This window comes from Nicotiana tabacum, chromosome 15 (assembly GCF_000715075.1).
Source record: "Nicotiana tabacum cultivar K326 chromosome 15, ASM71507v2, whole genome shotgun sequence".
In the NCBI taxonomy this organism is placed as follows: domain Eukaryota; kingdom Viridiplantae; phylum Streptophyta; class Magnoliopsida; order Solanales; family Solanaceae; genus Nicotiana; species Nicotiana tabacum.
Window position 1 is genome coordinate 38,718,935 of NC_134094.1, and position 15,170 is coordinate 38,734,104.

The 15,170-nt window shown below is 40.0% G+C and overlaps 1 long non-coding RNA gene across 1 annotated transcript; it reads left to right on the plus strand.

Moving 5' to 3' along the window:
- The first annotated feature begins 12,158 nt into the window (after positions 1 to 12,158).
- On the plus strand, positions 12,159 to 14,963 carry LOC107787752 (uncharacterized). The gene is made up of 4 exons (XR_012699223.1): positions 12,159 to 13,046; positions 13,133 to 13,223; positions 13,349 to 13,953; positions 14,049 to 14,963. It is a non-coding gene; the product is annotated as an uncharacterized LOC107787752 (long non-coding RNA).
- Positions 14,964 to 15,170: the final 207 nt, after the last annotated feature.

Sequence of the window (15,170 nt, forward strand, 5' to 3'; positions counted from 1 at the left end):
GAGCCCGGGGTTGACCTTTTAGGTTGACTTTGTATAATTGAATCAAGATCTTAGCTTTATTGTTCGGGCTTGTTTCTTATGACTTATATTGATGATATTAAGTTATTTTGGCTAGATTCGAGTCATTCAGAGGTCGATTCACATGGGAAGGGATATTGATTCCCACGTTTTGAGGTAAGTATCGTTTCTAAACTTGGTTTGAGGGTAATCATCCTTGTGAACTATGATATTTGAGATGTGTTGGGGTAACATATGTTCTAGGTGACGAGCGTGTATGCATACACCGGGGTATTCATGATTCGGGTAGGACTTAGGCTACTATGAGACTTATTTTCTATCATGCCTCGTTATATCCTTATATTCCTTACTTGTATGATTGTTTGAGATATGATTCATGTTAGAAAATATGTCTAGGCTATGTCCTTATTGTTTGAGACATGATAGGGTTATTCTTGCTATTTTTGAGATGTCTGCCTTAATTGTAGACATACTCTCAGTCATGATGCTATATCCGTGTATGATATCTCTGTCTCAGTACATTCTTATTAATATTTCTCACATATTGTTGATTCCTCATAAGATATACCCGAGTCCTACCTATCGAGCACCCCTAAGCATACGTCTAAGATATAAAGAAATAAGGGCAGGTCATGCATAACATCTGCCAATAAACTGCTGAATCATATGAATACCATACGTGAGGAAACATGCCCAAAAGACATATATACATATAAATGCGGAATACGGTAGGGCAAGCCGACAAGGCCACATACTATCCAACTATACATGACTAACTACAAACCTCTAATAGCGTGTACAACTGTATAGCGAGCCGACAAGGCTGCTATAGATAACTATATATCAAAATAGAATCCGACAAGGCCACACACTATCCAACTATACATGACTGTCTTACAGACATATAATATAATGTACAACTATATAAAGGACGGGACTAGGCTCTGTTATACCCATATATGTATACAAAAGTATCGTACCAAAACCCAATAGTAGTTCCGGATCAAATGGAGCACACCAACTCTCGCTGAGCAAGGATCCTAAGAAGGGGGACTGTCAACCTGTCTAACTGTACCTGCGGGCATTAAATGCAGCCCCCCAGGCAATAGGGGCGTCAGTACGAATAATGTTAAGGCATAAAAATTAGTATATAAAAGACATAAAAGAAACATAGAGTAAAGGACTCAACTTGTATGTCTGAATAGATCTATGAATCATGAAACATTTATAATGTCATGCATATGCATATAAATGTCATATCATGCATAAGTATATGCATACATAACATCATCAAGGCATCCCATCATATTATTTCGGCCACTGTGGGCAAATCATCAACGTATACCAACTGATCAGGTGGTCGTGCATATATAACGCCATAACCTTTTTCCTTATCCCATATATATATAATATACATATATACGCGTATATAATGCCGAGAGTTTCGAATGCGTATCAGAGTGTTTGAGTGAGTTTCAAACTTGTTGTAGCTGGACTGATGCTGCAGGTCTTGCAAATGCGAGACCCAGTTCGCATTTGCGAGGTGGGAATCATATTTGCGAGGTGGCCTGGGGGGATGCAATGTTCGTTTTTGCAAAGTTTAGGTCGCATTTGCAATGGGTATCTGGGCAAGGGGTTGACCCCATATGCGAGGGGTCGCCTTTGAGAACCCTAGGTCACAAATACGATATCTGCAACTCATTTATAGCTAGTTATTTCGGGACTTAGTCTCATTTTGTCAGATTTTGAGCCCTAGACTTGGTGGGAGACGATTTCTGGAGGAGATTTTCACATCTAGCTATTGGGTAAGTGATTTTGACTCAATTTCAATATTTTAACTTGATTTCTTATGGAATTTAACATCAGAATCATGAAATTTGGAAGGATGTTTTGGGAATTTTTTACTATATTTTGCAAAATAAAAATTTATGATTTGAGAGTCGAATTGGACTCGGATTTGAAAACCAAATACATATTTGGACTCGTAGGGCTATGGGTAGTCAAGATCAACCCTTTGACTGGGGTTTTGATAGAGCTAGCACATGGTTGACCTTTGTTGATTTTTTGAGAAATGTACAAAGATCTTAACTTTATTAATTGAAACTAGTTTCTATGTCATTGTTTGATATTATTAAGTCATTTTTTTGTTAGATTTGAGCCAAGAGGAGGTGATTTTAAAGAAAAACCTATTTTTGAGTGTTGATTTGGGCACTTTGAGGTAAGTATCATGCCTAACTCTGTGTGGGAGAATTATTCATTAGGATTTGGCTTAATTACGTATTTATGTTATGTGTAAACGATGTGTAAACGACGTGACTGATGTGTACACGGACGTATGTGTGCCTTAGACTGGATTTGACTCGAGGTTTTTCTTAATTCCTTTTTTTGCTTGGGAGATCTCTGCACTACGTGCTATCACTTGGGTTATCTATTGAGTTTATGTTCCATGCTAGAGATAATGTTTTAGGATTGTAATTCCCTAACTGGCCAAGTTGGGCATTTGTGAGATTATTGCTAATGTGAGTTGGTTGCATTCATGCTCATATCTTGAACACCCATCCACATTTCCTTTATTGGTTTGTCCTTGTGCACTGTTTTGGAATATTGTGATTTTATGTCTTGATGACAATTGTTGGCATGTTGTATTGTTATGATTATGGCACAAATAGACTTGTTGGGCAGATTGTTCGGGTGTTTGCATGAAATTTTTGCGGTGCTATTGTTATTGTTAATATTACACATGTGGCGAGACAAGGCGGGTTATATCGGATTTGCGCATGTGGAAAGACAAGGTGGGATGATTATTAAAATGCATGTGGCGAGAATTTACTTTACTGGTGCGCACACTGTGAGATAATGGTGCCTATACGGGGATGATATATGATGGTCTGGGGGCATTTATTGATGATGTTTGTGTGGTGGTGAAAAGGGGTATCCTTGTTTGTGCCTATGACCTATTTGTACGTGTCATGCATTTATACATGATTTGTTACATGTGTGATTTCTAACATGCTAATTTATGCCTCAGTTATCACTTGATGTTTTGATTGTCAAGTTAGATTCCCTTACGTGGAGTTCTCTGTACTTTATTTGATTCTTGGAAAGTTCTCTTGATCGTGTTATTTAACGACACGGTCCCCTATTTATTTCTCCCTCTATTTCATTTTGTGGTTATGTGACTTATCGGGGTGCTTGGTATCGGATTTGGGAGAGTTTCGGAGTGAAATGGGATACATAGTCCCTAAATTGGAAGTTTAAGTCGTAGGAGTTGACCGTAATTTGACTTGTGTGAAGACGACTCCAAAATAGAGTTTTTACGGTTCCAATAGCTCTGTATGGTGATTTGAGACTTAGGAGCATGTCCAGATGTTGATTTGGAGTCCCATAGGTCATTTCGGCGTTAATTGGCGAAAGTTGGAAAGTTGGAAGATTTTTGGAAAGCTTGACCGGTAGTGGACTTTTTGATATATGGGTCAGATTCTAATTCCGAAAGTTTGAGCGGGTCCGTAATGTCATTTATGACTTGTATGACAAATTTGATATAAATCGGACTTGATTTGATAGGGTTCAGCATCGAATGTAGAAGTTAAAAGGTTATAAGTTCATTAGGCTTGAATCAATAAGCGATTCGTGGTTTTAGCATTGTTTGATGTGATTTGAAGGCTCGATTAAGTTCGTATCATATTTTAGGACTTATTTGTATATTTGATTGAGGTTCCGGGGCCTCTGGTGTGATTTGCTCGGCGCAATTCGGATCATTGAAGAATAGCTGAAGTTGTTGGTTTTCTCAGGTCTGGTTTTCCTTCAATGCAATGGTCTGGCCTGCGATCGCAAAGAGGTGTTTGTGTGGACTGGTGTTTTACTCTACGTGTTCGCAAAGAAAGGGACGTGATAGCGGAAGGTTGGTTCCCAGTAAGTCGCGAACGCGTCGTGAGGGTCGTGTTAGCGTAGAGGAATTGGGTGCAGCAGGTTCACGCACAGTTTTGCTTCACGATCGCGTGGGTGATTTCGCTATCGCGTAGGTTGAGGAATCAGTTCTTCACATTTGCGTGGTGATTGACGCGTTCGCGTATGGTTAAAATTCAGGGCAGCTGAGTTGTGCTTCGCGATCGCGTGGAGATTTCCGCGATCACGATTAAGGATAACTGGGCAACAAAACTTAAATTTCAAAATGAGGGTTCATTCTCTTATTTCACATTTGGACTTTGAGAGCTCGGATTAAGGTGAGATTTTGAGGGATTTTCAAGGGAAGTGTTATTGTAAGGATTCTTAACTCGTTTTTGATTAAATTCCAATAATCTATCATTGATTTCATCATGTAATTAGATATTTAGGGTGGAAAAATTGGAGGAAAAGTGTAGAAGTTCTTAGACCAAGTTTTTGGGGTTTGAAGGGCTAAATGAGGCCGGATTTGGATGATTCTTGTATTGTTGGACTCGATATCGAATGGGTGTTCGGATTTTATAATTTTGATCGGGTTCCGAGATGCAGGCCCAGGGTCAACTTTTTGGAGCGATTTTTCAATTCTTAGCTAAGATCATTATTTCATTATTTAAATTGGTTCCCTATAGTTATATTTATAGTATGAAATTGGTTTGGTTAAATTCGAGTCGTTCAGAGTTGGAAAATCGAGGGAAAGGCCTTCTAATTGATTGATTGAGTGTGGTTTGAGGTAAGTGACTTGTCTAACCTTGTGTGGGGGAAATTTTCCTTAGGATTTGGTATTTTGGTGATAATTTGTGATATGTGAAGGCCGTGCACACGAGGTGACGAGTGCGTACATGGGCTAAATGTTGAAATTCTGATTTTTGCTATGTAGTTTCCTTTTCATGCCTTAAGTGAGTTACTTTAGCACGTTATAGTTGTCATATTTAGCCTAATTTCACATGTCTACTTGTCTTATCTCCTATTTGCAACTTGAATCATATGTTTAGTTGAATTACTTGCTTTTCTTGATTTCTGTATTCATTACTTAACTGTGGAACTCTTTACTTGAAATTGCTATCCTTGAAATATCTTGTTGTTGAGTTTGGTGTTCAAATGCAAGGTCGTGGTTCTTTTTAGGCAAGGTGTAAGTTGTGGAATATCATTTACTTAGTTGTTGTGTCTTGGCTTTCGTGTTATTGTTGAGGTGATTGTTTGGTTGTTTGCATGAGGTTTCTGCCGTGCTGTTTTTATTGTTGCACGAGGTTTTTTCCGTGCGATTTTTATTGTTACACGAGGTTTATGCGGTGCCGTTGTGGTTATTGATACACATGCGGTGGTATAAGATATGGGTGTTGAAACACAAGCGGTAATATAAGGTGGGCTTGATACGTGTGGCTAGTAGGAGAACTACTAGAAGCCATGCGGTGTGATAAGGTGGGCTAAAACGCGGGATGCTATTTCGAAAAAATAATTTTCAAAACCAAATATAAAGGCTCCCGCGATGATATAAGGAAAGACTGTGATTTGTTTTTACGATTTGGGACAAGGAGGCGGTACCTCGGGAGTGCCCATGTTGATCCTCTTTATTTGTTGTATTGTTTGGTTCTTGTTTCCTTAACATGTAAAATTCTTGTTTTCCTTTCGTGTTGTATTAGATTTTCCTTGATTCCGTGATGTTATGTCCCATAAATTCTTTGTTTTTCACTTCCCTGTCATTTTCATTATATCATTATATCTTTTGTCTTATTTCTTATTATCTCCAGTAGGGCCTTGACCTGACCTCGTCACTACTCTATCGAGGTTAGGCTTGGCACTTACTGGGTACCGTTGTGGTGTACTCATACTACGCTTCTGCACATATTTTGTGCAGATCCAGGTACATCCTATCAGCCTCGGTATTAGTGCACTATGTTGCTGCTTTGGAGACTTCAAGGTACACATGCCCGCGTCCGTAGGCCTCAGAGTCCCCTTCTACCCTATTTTCCTTATTTCTTTATATTTTTGATAGACAATGATGTATAGGATTGTTCAACATTGTATCTAGATCTTGTAACTTATATCTCACCGGGTTTAGGGAAATTGTACTTATTGAGCTTATAGTCTATTCATGAAATTGTTGAAGTTTTGAAATTTTAAGTTTTTATTTGATGTTTCCGTATATTGTTAGGCTTACCTAGTCTTAGAGACTAGGTGCCGTAATGACATCCTACGGAGGGGATTTGGGGTTGTGGAATGTTATTTGGAAATAGATATAGAATCAGAATACTATGTGGCACAAGGTATTTGCCATGCAAGTGTTACTTATACTATGGCACGAGGTCTTTGTCGTGCAAGTGTGACTTATATTGTGGCACGAGGTATTTGTCGTGCAAGTGTGACTGATATTACTGCACAAGTTCTTTATTGTGTGAGGGTGATTGGTAATATGGGCACGAGGAGCCATATGTGTGCGATCGATTTGATGACTCGTTGAAATTGATCCTTTACTTGTATTAAGTTATTATCACTTGTTCGGATGAGATTATGGCTATTGCCTTCTATTATTCTTCCTGTTGCCCATCTTTGATATATTGTACAAATTATTTGACTAGTGGGTGTTTTGACTTGAACCTCGCCACTAGTGTAGTGGTGTACTCATATTACGCTTATGCATATTCTTGGGCAAATCCAGGTAGCTCAGAGCTTGTCGTTAGTGAGCTGATTCCGAATTTCTCTGGAGACTTCAAGGTATACATGATGTTCTGCTTGCAGCCCTCGAAGTCATCTTTTACTATTTCCTTTCTACTGTTTATTGTGTTTCAAACAGTTCTGTATTTGAGACTCATTATGTACCTCTTGTAGAATTTATGACTCAATATTATCGAGTTTTGGGATTGTGATTATTGTATTATCATATTGGCTATGTTTTGGTCCATTTTCTTAGTTTTGTTTAAATATTAAGTTGTTATATTCTTTTTGGTGTTGTTGTGTGATAGGCTTACCTAGTCTTAGGGACTATATGCCATCACGATCTTTAAGGTGGGATTTTGGGTCGTGACAAGTTGATATCAGAGCTCTAGGTTCATAGGTTCTACGAGTCATAAGCAAGTTTAGTAGAGTCTTGCGGATCGATAAGGAGACGCCTGTACTTATCTTTGAGAGGCTACAGAGCTATTAGGAAACTTCACTTCTTTTATTCCTTATATGCGAATTTATTGATTCTGGAGTTGGACCCATTGTCTTTCATTTCTCTCACAGATGGTGAGGACACGAGCTGCAGTTACTGATGATGTTGCCTCCAGGGCTGGTGTTTCCAGGGGCCGAGGTAGAGGTCGATGAGGTGCATGTGCTACAGCTAGACCACCTGTCGGAGCAGCAGCTGAGGAGCCACCAGTAGCTCCAGTTGAGGGGTAGGCACCCGAGGCACCTGCTACTACCTCTGGACTTCAGGAGACTTTAGCACATTTTCTGAGTATGTTTGGTACCTTGGCCCAATAAGGATTGATCCTATTTGCACCAGTTACTTCTCAGACTGGAGGAAGAGCTCAGACTCCTATCGCTCGTACTCTAGAGTAGTGGGATCATGTTGATCAGGCTCCGGGTATTTTGCCGATGCACCCTGTGATTACAGTTCAGCTTGAGGTTTGGCCAGTAGCATCAGCGGAGGAGCATGAGAGGTTAGAGAGGTTCAAGAAGTATTTTTCTCCTAATTTCAATAGTGCAGCTTCTGAGGATGCACAGGGTTTTCTAGACCAGTATCACTGTATTATGCACACTATGGGCATAGTGGAGTTGATCATGAGTGAGGTCGCCCTTACTACTTTCCAGCTGATGGGGCCGGCATATAAATGGTGGCAGGCTTATGAGGAGAGTAGGCTAGCTGGCACAACGTCACTTACTTGGGCTTAGTTCACTGATCTATTTTTGAAGGAGTACATTTTACAAACCCTCAGGGATGCATTGAACACCGAGTTCGAACAGATGCCTCAAAGGACTATGATTGTGTCCGAGTATGCTATGAGGTTTGCTGAGTTATGTCGTCTTGCACCTTCTTTGGTTTCCACTATTAGAGAGAGAGTTTGCAGATTTATTGAGGGGCTCAGTTATGGTCTTAGATTTGGGATGGCATGGGAGTTGGAGATTGATATTCTATTTCATCGGGTTGTGGATATCGCTAGTAGGTTGGAGTGTATCCGCGGTCTTGAAATGGAGGATAGGGAGTCCAAGAAGCCTCATGGACCTAGAGGATCTACTGATTCTATTTCGGGGCAGGGCGCCTCATGGTAGAGGTTTTGTTTGTCAACTAGTTCAGTCTGCTCTTCAGGTTTCACGTGGTACTCCAGTTATCCATGGGTCCCAGAGCACTTATTCCTGACAGCTCCCAAAGCCACGTCAGCAGAGAGGTTGCTTTGAATGTGAGGATATCAGGCACATAGTGAGAGATTGTCCCAGACTCTGGGTGGGTGTGCCTCAGCAGAGTATTCATGCTATGGTTTCCACTCCAGTTGCTACTACACCTGCACAACCAGCTAAATATGGGGGACAATCGGGTAGAGGGAGAGGCTAGGCCAGTTGTTATGCTTTTCCTTGTAGGACTGAGGACGTTGCACAATTTGATGTCATTACAGGTATTGTTCCGGTTTGTCATAGAGATGCAACAATTTTATTTTATTCCGGTCCTACTTATTTGTATGTGTCGTCCTATTTTGCTTCATGTTTCGGTATGCCTCGTGATTTATATGTACCTTTATTTATGTGCCTACACCCGCTGGGGGATCCTATAATGGTAGACCGTGCCTATCATTCTTGTTTGGTCATCATTGGGGGTCATGAGACTAGGGTTGGCCTTCTATTACATAATATGATGGATTTTGGACGTAAGTTTGGGATGAGTTGGCCACGACTTGCGGTTGAGGTGCTCTACAGGCATGGGGAGTCTGTTGTGTGTTGTGATTTTGTTCTATGAGATTGTGTTAGTGAAGGTGTTTCAGTTGATGAAATGTTTATCTTACTTGTGGTTCAAAGTTGAGGAAGGGATCCTCGTGTTTCCATGTGGACCGATATGTTTGGACCGGGCTACGTGACGTAGTGGGTTATGTTAGGATGAGATTATTTGTGGTTATTTTAAGTGTTTTGCTTCTCCCTTGGGGTAAGAATTCATAGTATGGTACCGATGGGGAGTTGTACTTGTTGGACTTGTCGGATAGTTCTCTAATGTGATACAGAATCAGATTACTATATAGCACGAGGTCTTTGCCGTGCAAGTGCGCCTTATATTGTGGCACAAGGCCTTTGTCGTGCAATTGTAACTTATATTGTGGCACAAGGTCTTTGTTGTGCAAGTGTGAATGATATTGTGGCACAAATTCTTTGTCGTGCAAGGGTGATTGGTAATGTGGGCACGAGGTACCATAAGTGTGTGATCTATTTGATGACTCGTTGTTGAAACTAAGACTTTACTTGTATTAAGTTATTATCGCTTGTTCTGATGAGATTACAGTTATTGCATTCTATTATTTAGCTTGTTGACAGTCTTTGATACATTGTACATGTTATTTTACTAGTGGGTGTCTTGACTTGAATCTCATTACTACTCCACCGACATGCTGGGTACTGACTGTGGTGTACTCATACTACGCTTATGTACATTTTTATGCAGATCCAGGTACCTCAGAGCGTGCCAGTCGTTAGTGAGTTGATTCTGAGTTGTTGTGGAGACTTTAAGGTATACATGTTGTTTCGCTCGCTGGCCTCGGAGTCACCTTCTACTATTTCCTTTCTATTGTTTATTGTATTTCAAATAGTTATGTATTTGAGACTCATTATATACCTCTTGTAGAGCTTATGACTCGGTATTACCGGATCTTGGGATTGTGATTATGATTGTTGTATTATAATATTGACTATTGTTTGGGCTATTTTCTCAGTTTTATTTAAATATTAAGTTGTTATATTCGGTTTGGTGTGGTTGTGTGATAAGCTTACCTAGTCTTGGGGATTAGGTGCCATCACGATCCTTAAGGTAAAATTTTGGATCGTGACAGAGAGTTTGCTCTAGATCTCTTTCGCCGGAGAAGAAGATTTCAATCAGTTCTCACTAGTAGAAGAGGACGACAAAAAGGACGATGAAATAGAGGAAAGTGTTGTGCTATGACTTAAGGACTTAGGGAAAGAGCAAACCCGTGAATAGGATGGCGGCAGATGAAGAAGACGATAGCAGTTCATATCTTCATTCTGCTTCGGCGATTGTCAAAGAGGATGGTGGTTTCAGCTACAGAGAACTTAGGGAAGAGGATTAGGGTTAAAGTATTTGGAAGGATAATAAAATTTGGATCCAAAACTCAAGTGATACCCCGTATTTTTTTAAGTTGCTATATTTTGAAAAGTATTGTTATCTTGGAAATTAGTTGAAGGTAGCTTTAAAACGGGTAATTAGGGGTCCTTTTTCGTCATATAAATAAAATTCTTTTTTTCAACTATAGTCTTGGCCATTTTATTCCTGACGCAGTATTTACATTGTATCTGTTGTATGAACATTGTAGGTTCCCACCAACAATGTAACCATTCCAAATTTTATTATGCTTAAAATATTGTCCGAGACTTGTTTGAGATACGAGGCATTCAATAAATCATTTGAGTTAATTAAGAATATGTTGCATGTACCTATATTTGATTTTCATTTGGTTTACATCAAACATAAATGTACTCTCAAATTTTAAGCCATAAAACATTATAATTTTGTAAAGGTTTTGCTTATTGAATTTCTCAAAATAATCAATAATCAAATAGAGATATAAATTTTAAATGGCTAGGTTTAAGATGTGATCTCCACTTTGACGAAACGACGGCATATTAAATCGATCAATTTAGAAACTAAGAGATTACACATAGATAAATTCTTATTATTGTTCTCAAATATAGAGAAATAGCAAATATATATAACATCCAAATCAACTATTAAGTGATATTCATAAATCCACAAAAAACATTCGCTAAGTAATACGTCCTTGCTCAAGCTATGTTGATCACAAGGATGTTCAAAAAATTGTGAAGGTGCATAATGTAAAGTCCTGCATTCTTGGAGCATTAACTATTGCTTAAATAATTGGTTAAGTTGACCACGAGACGTAGGGGGGCCCATACAACGGTCCAAAGTCACCAAACAAACAATTTAACAAAGTTGAAAAAATTAAAAATATTCAAAGCATACCCCAACTCATATCGCGAGCCCATCTCAGGCTTGTTAAAAACTGTAAAAAATTATATTTTTTCCTAGTATCAAATAGAAAGTTTGTAAACCATAACAGGAATCACCATAGGTACCAGTGTTTGACCAAAAATCTAGTTCGAAAAAAAAAATTGAATTTGTATTTTAGGGCCTCAAGCAATCAGTTTGATCCAAATTTCGAGCAAGCAAACCAATAATGAATGAAATTAAATAAATGTAATGATAAAGAAAAATTTATTATAGACGACCTCAATGAGCTGTATCGGCTACAATGTGAGTGAACTTTGCAATGGATAAGCAAAGATTTAAGGCAAAATTAAATAACGAAGATAACTGATAACTTGCTATTGAATTCTTTTTTCTTTCCCTATGCCGATGCCCCCTTTCTCGAGGCAGGAGAATGGATTTTATAATTGGGGGGAGAGCACCGCCACTCCGAAGTTTGGACTAGCACGCTAGGAAATTAGGTAGTGGCCAGCGAAATCCTCGATAATTGTAACTGCATCAGGGTAACGTCGATATCCACGATTTCCTGGCACAGTTAACCAATTTTCGAGTGCGTACATTTATTCTTTGAATACCCTTTCTTCTAATAGTCAGAGGTTCCAAAGTAAGGGTCGTCAAACTCGATAACAGATTCCATTCTCCATATGTATTCCTAGGTCTCTCTTGCCACGTGAAAATGATAAATTTTATCAATACAGATAGCCCCCACTTGTTGGGCAATTTGACGTCGAATGCTCGATAAGTGGTAGCCTTTTGGTGGAAGTCAGCCTTAGTTAGTATCCTTCTCTAGTATGAAAAGAATTTTAATAAGACTTTGTCATTAAGATTGACGTGGCCCATATTTAATATGTTAGAACATGTGGCTTCCTCTCATCAACTCCTTCATCTATTACAATCCCCAAGTAATGATGGTCAGTTATGATAGGAATCCTTCCCAACTTTGGCGGTTATGAAAGGGAATATTTTTTGCCTATATATACCCAGTTGTTGGCCTCCTTATTAACTTTAAATTCCTCAACTAACCTTCTCATTTGTTTCTCTTCTTGAGTCATTAACTTACGCCTAACCCTTCTCTTCTGATCTCCTCTTTTATTAACCTCATGGACTCTCAAAGTTTTGACCCTTCTTCAGCAGCTGACTAACCTTCAACGCATATAATTATAGGCACTCTTCATCTGTAACAGAACCCTCTTACTTCTGTTCTTCTATTTCTCTGAGGGCTTTGTCTACTACCACTTTTAAGAAGAAAGCTTCCAAACCTCACAAAGGTAGGAAGGGGAAGCAAAGCTCTAAGCCCTTGGTCCCAGAGGTTCTCCCGAAAAACTTGAATTATGAGGGGGATCGTTGAGGCTTAGAACAAGGTGCAGGATAATTTGGGAGTTCTCACGTCGGCAATATAGACTCCCTTGTTCATGAAGAACATATTACCATAATCTTTCGTGATTGTTGTTGGAGCGACTATGTCACCATTCACGTTCCTCAGGCGAACGAAAGAATTTTCAGCCACATGTCTGGCTTCTTTTTTTGTCTACACTTACCCTTTTACCTTTGGATTTGTACCTCCGATAGACCCCTTGATTTGACTTTTATCTTTATTTTGGTGTGTGTTTGGGCCAAATTGGGCCGACCATATGGAGGTTTGTGGCGTGCTTCTAGTTCCTGATGATTGTTGCTGACGTCCAATTTTCTCTTTCGCACCTTTTTCATTTGTTTTCTCCCAATCCGTTAAGGGGAGAGGGGATTATTTCGATGGTTAGTCGGGGTACCCGGACTCTCATGGATTCAGAGGATGACCACGATAAGGGTTGGCTCGACCGATTTATCGCATTCCCCACTCAGGAGTTGATTCTGCTCGAGTAAGAGCCTATTCCGAAGTGGAATAACAAACGTAAGGATACTTCCTTCTAGTCAGATTATATTTTCCTTTCCCCTTTTTTCTCCATCTTTTTGATTCTCCTTCTCCCTTATTTATAGCCATGTTGGTAGCTCCGGAGAGCATTCTGGATATCAAGGAGTGGGTTGGAAAGTGCTTGGCAAGCTCTTCGAAAACAGAGAGATCTTGGAGGTTTGTATCGGAAGTTTAGGGGTGGCGAGCTAAGGATCATAATAAGTATCTGAACTAGCTGCTCCTCAACTATTGGTCTCATAAATTTTTTATTCCTAATGCGTTTTTGCTTGTTTCCTCTATAGGTATTCCTCCGAGGAAGGCAGTCCCACAAGTGTTACTAGGCTCCCAACTTCTGTTGACTCTTCCACGGAAAGCGTCAGGCAATTGTCTACTTTGAAAAGAAGAGCAAACTTGCTAGTTTCCACTCTGGTGGTCCTTCCACCAAAAAGAATGAGGACAAATTTTTATAAGATCTGACGGTGTCCAAGGATTTTCTCAAGCTTCCCCTCAAACTGATATTCCCCGAGACACCACCCCTATTGTGTTAGAGAATAAGGGCTCGGAATCCCCTGGTTCAAAGCCAGCGATAGGAGTCGTAAAGGATCAGGGTTCGGAGTCCCCAGGATCGGAACCAGTGAGAAGAGAAATCCCCGACTTGGATCGGAAAAAAAAGGTTGTTGTAGGCGATCCTGTTGAAAGATCTGTTCGCCCACACCCACTGCTTCCTTCTACTCCCCCTGCTAGTTCTTCAATGAGATCTAGAATTCATCCGGTCTTAATCAATGTACCAATGGAGTTTAATCCTCCGAACAACTCGGGAGAGAGAATGTCATGGCTAAAAGGATTGATACGCCCCTTCGAGAGGGAGGAGTTATCTGCCAAATCTGAAACCACACTGGCAAATGATGTACTTCATTTCACCCTTCGAGTAATGTTTTCGATCTTTTATCTTTTTGCCCTCTTTGTTTAACTTGTATGTAAGGTCAAATTGTTTATGCGTAGGCAAACTTGATCTTGATCTGGATCGAAGAAAGGTTCTCGTTTAACGAAAGAACCATAGAAGAGTTGAAGCAGAAAGTCAAGGACTGGGAAACTCGTTGTCCCAATATGCTTTTGGAAAAAGAGGCTTACTAACTATTGGCATGTTTGGCCAAGGATGAGTTGAAGGAGTTGAATAAGGGGATCGAGAAATCGGCACCATGAACAGCAGTAAGGTCGAGCACCTGGAGGCATCTAGTTTAGAAGGAAGCAGATGTAAACCAATTGGTCGTTGCTTTATCTTATGATTTAGTTCAGGCCAAATTATGTGCATCATACCTTGAGCAAACTCTTGGATTGGAAGGATTCAATCAACGCTTAACAAGCCGAAATGGTGAGGTTACAAGGGGGGAGAGATCACATGGCCCAATAACTTGATAGGTTAAAGCTGCAGTCAAAGCTGGGGCATAATTTTATTTTCCTTGAGTCCAAGTTATCTACTTTGGAGGGCGTTTGTATAGGGATCTCCGACTTAGCAAAATAAGTATAGGAGACATGACAGGCCATGGAGGAAGCTAAACTCATTTTTAATATGGCTACATTCGAAGGTGGATTCTCGGGGAATGAAGAACTTACTAACTCCTCGGAGGAAGGAAACGATGAAGAACCCCCCGCTCGTGCCCTGGACCTTAGACCCCTTGCAGTGGTTCGTCAACTTCCTGCCCTCCTTCAGACAAGCCCTCATCTCGAGATTCGCAGTCCCCGAGCGGGGGTCATTAAGGGTGTATTTCTAGTGTCTAGGAGTTTTAAGTATGTTCGTTGTTTTGCTAGCATTTTCATGTTTGCTTCCTTTATTTTCTTGTGTTTGTTTTGTTTGAGGTCATACCTCGGTTTGTAATGAACCTCGTTAAGTATATGAAAAGAACTTTGCCTTCCTTATTTTTGTTTCTTTTTCAAAAATTATGAATTCGAGCTGTGTTGGCTACTCCTCTCCGGGTCTCAAAGGGACTCATTGCAGTCCTGTGACGGTGTATCCGTGAAAGAAAAGTCGATATCCGAATAGTGTCAACTCGGTAAGGCCGATGGGTCACTATGCCTGCTCGGCATACCCAAACATGTCTTGACTCTTCCTTTCAATACTTCTCG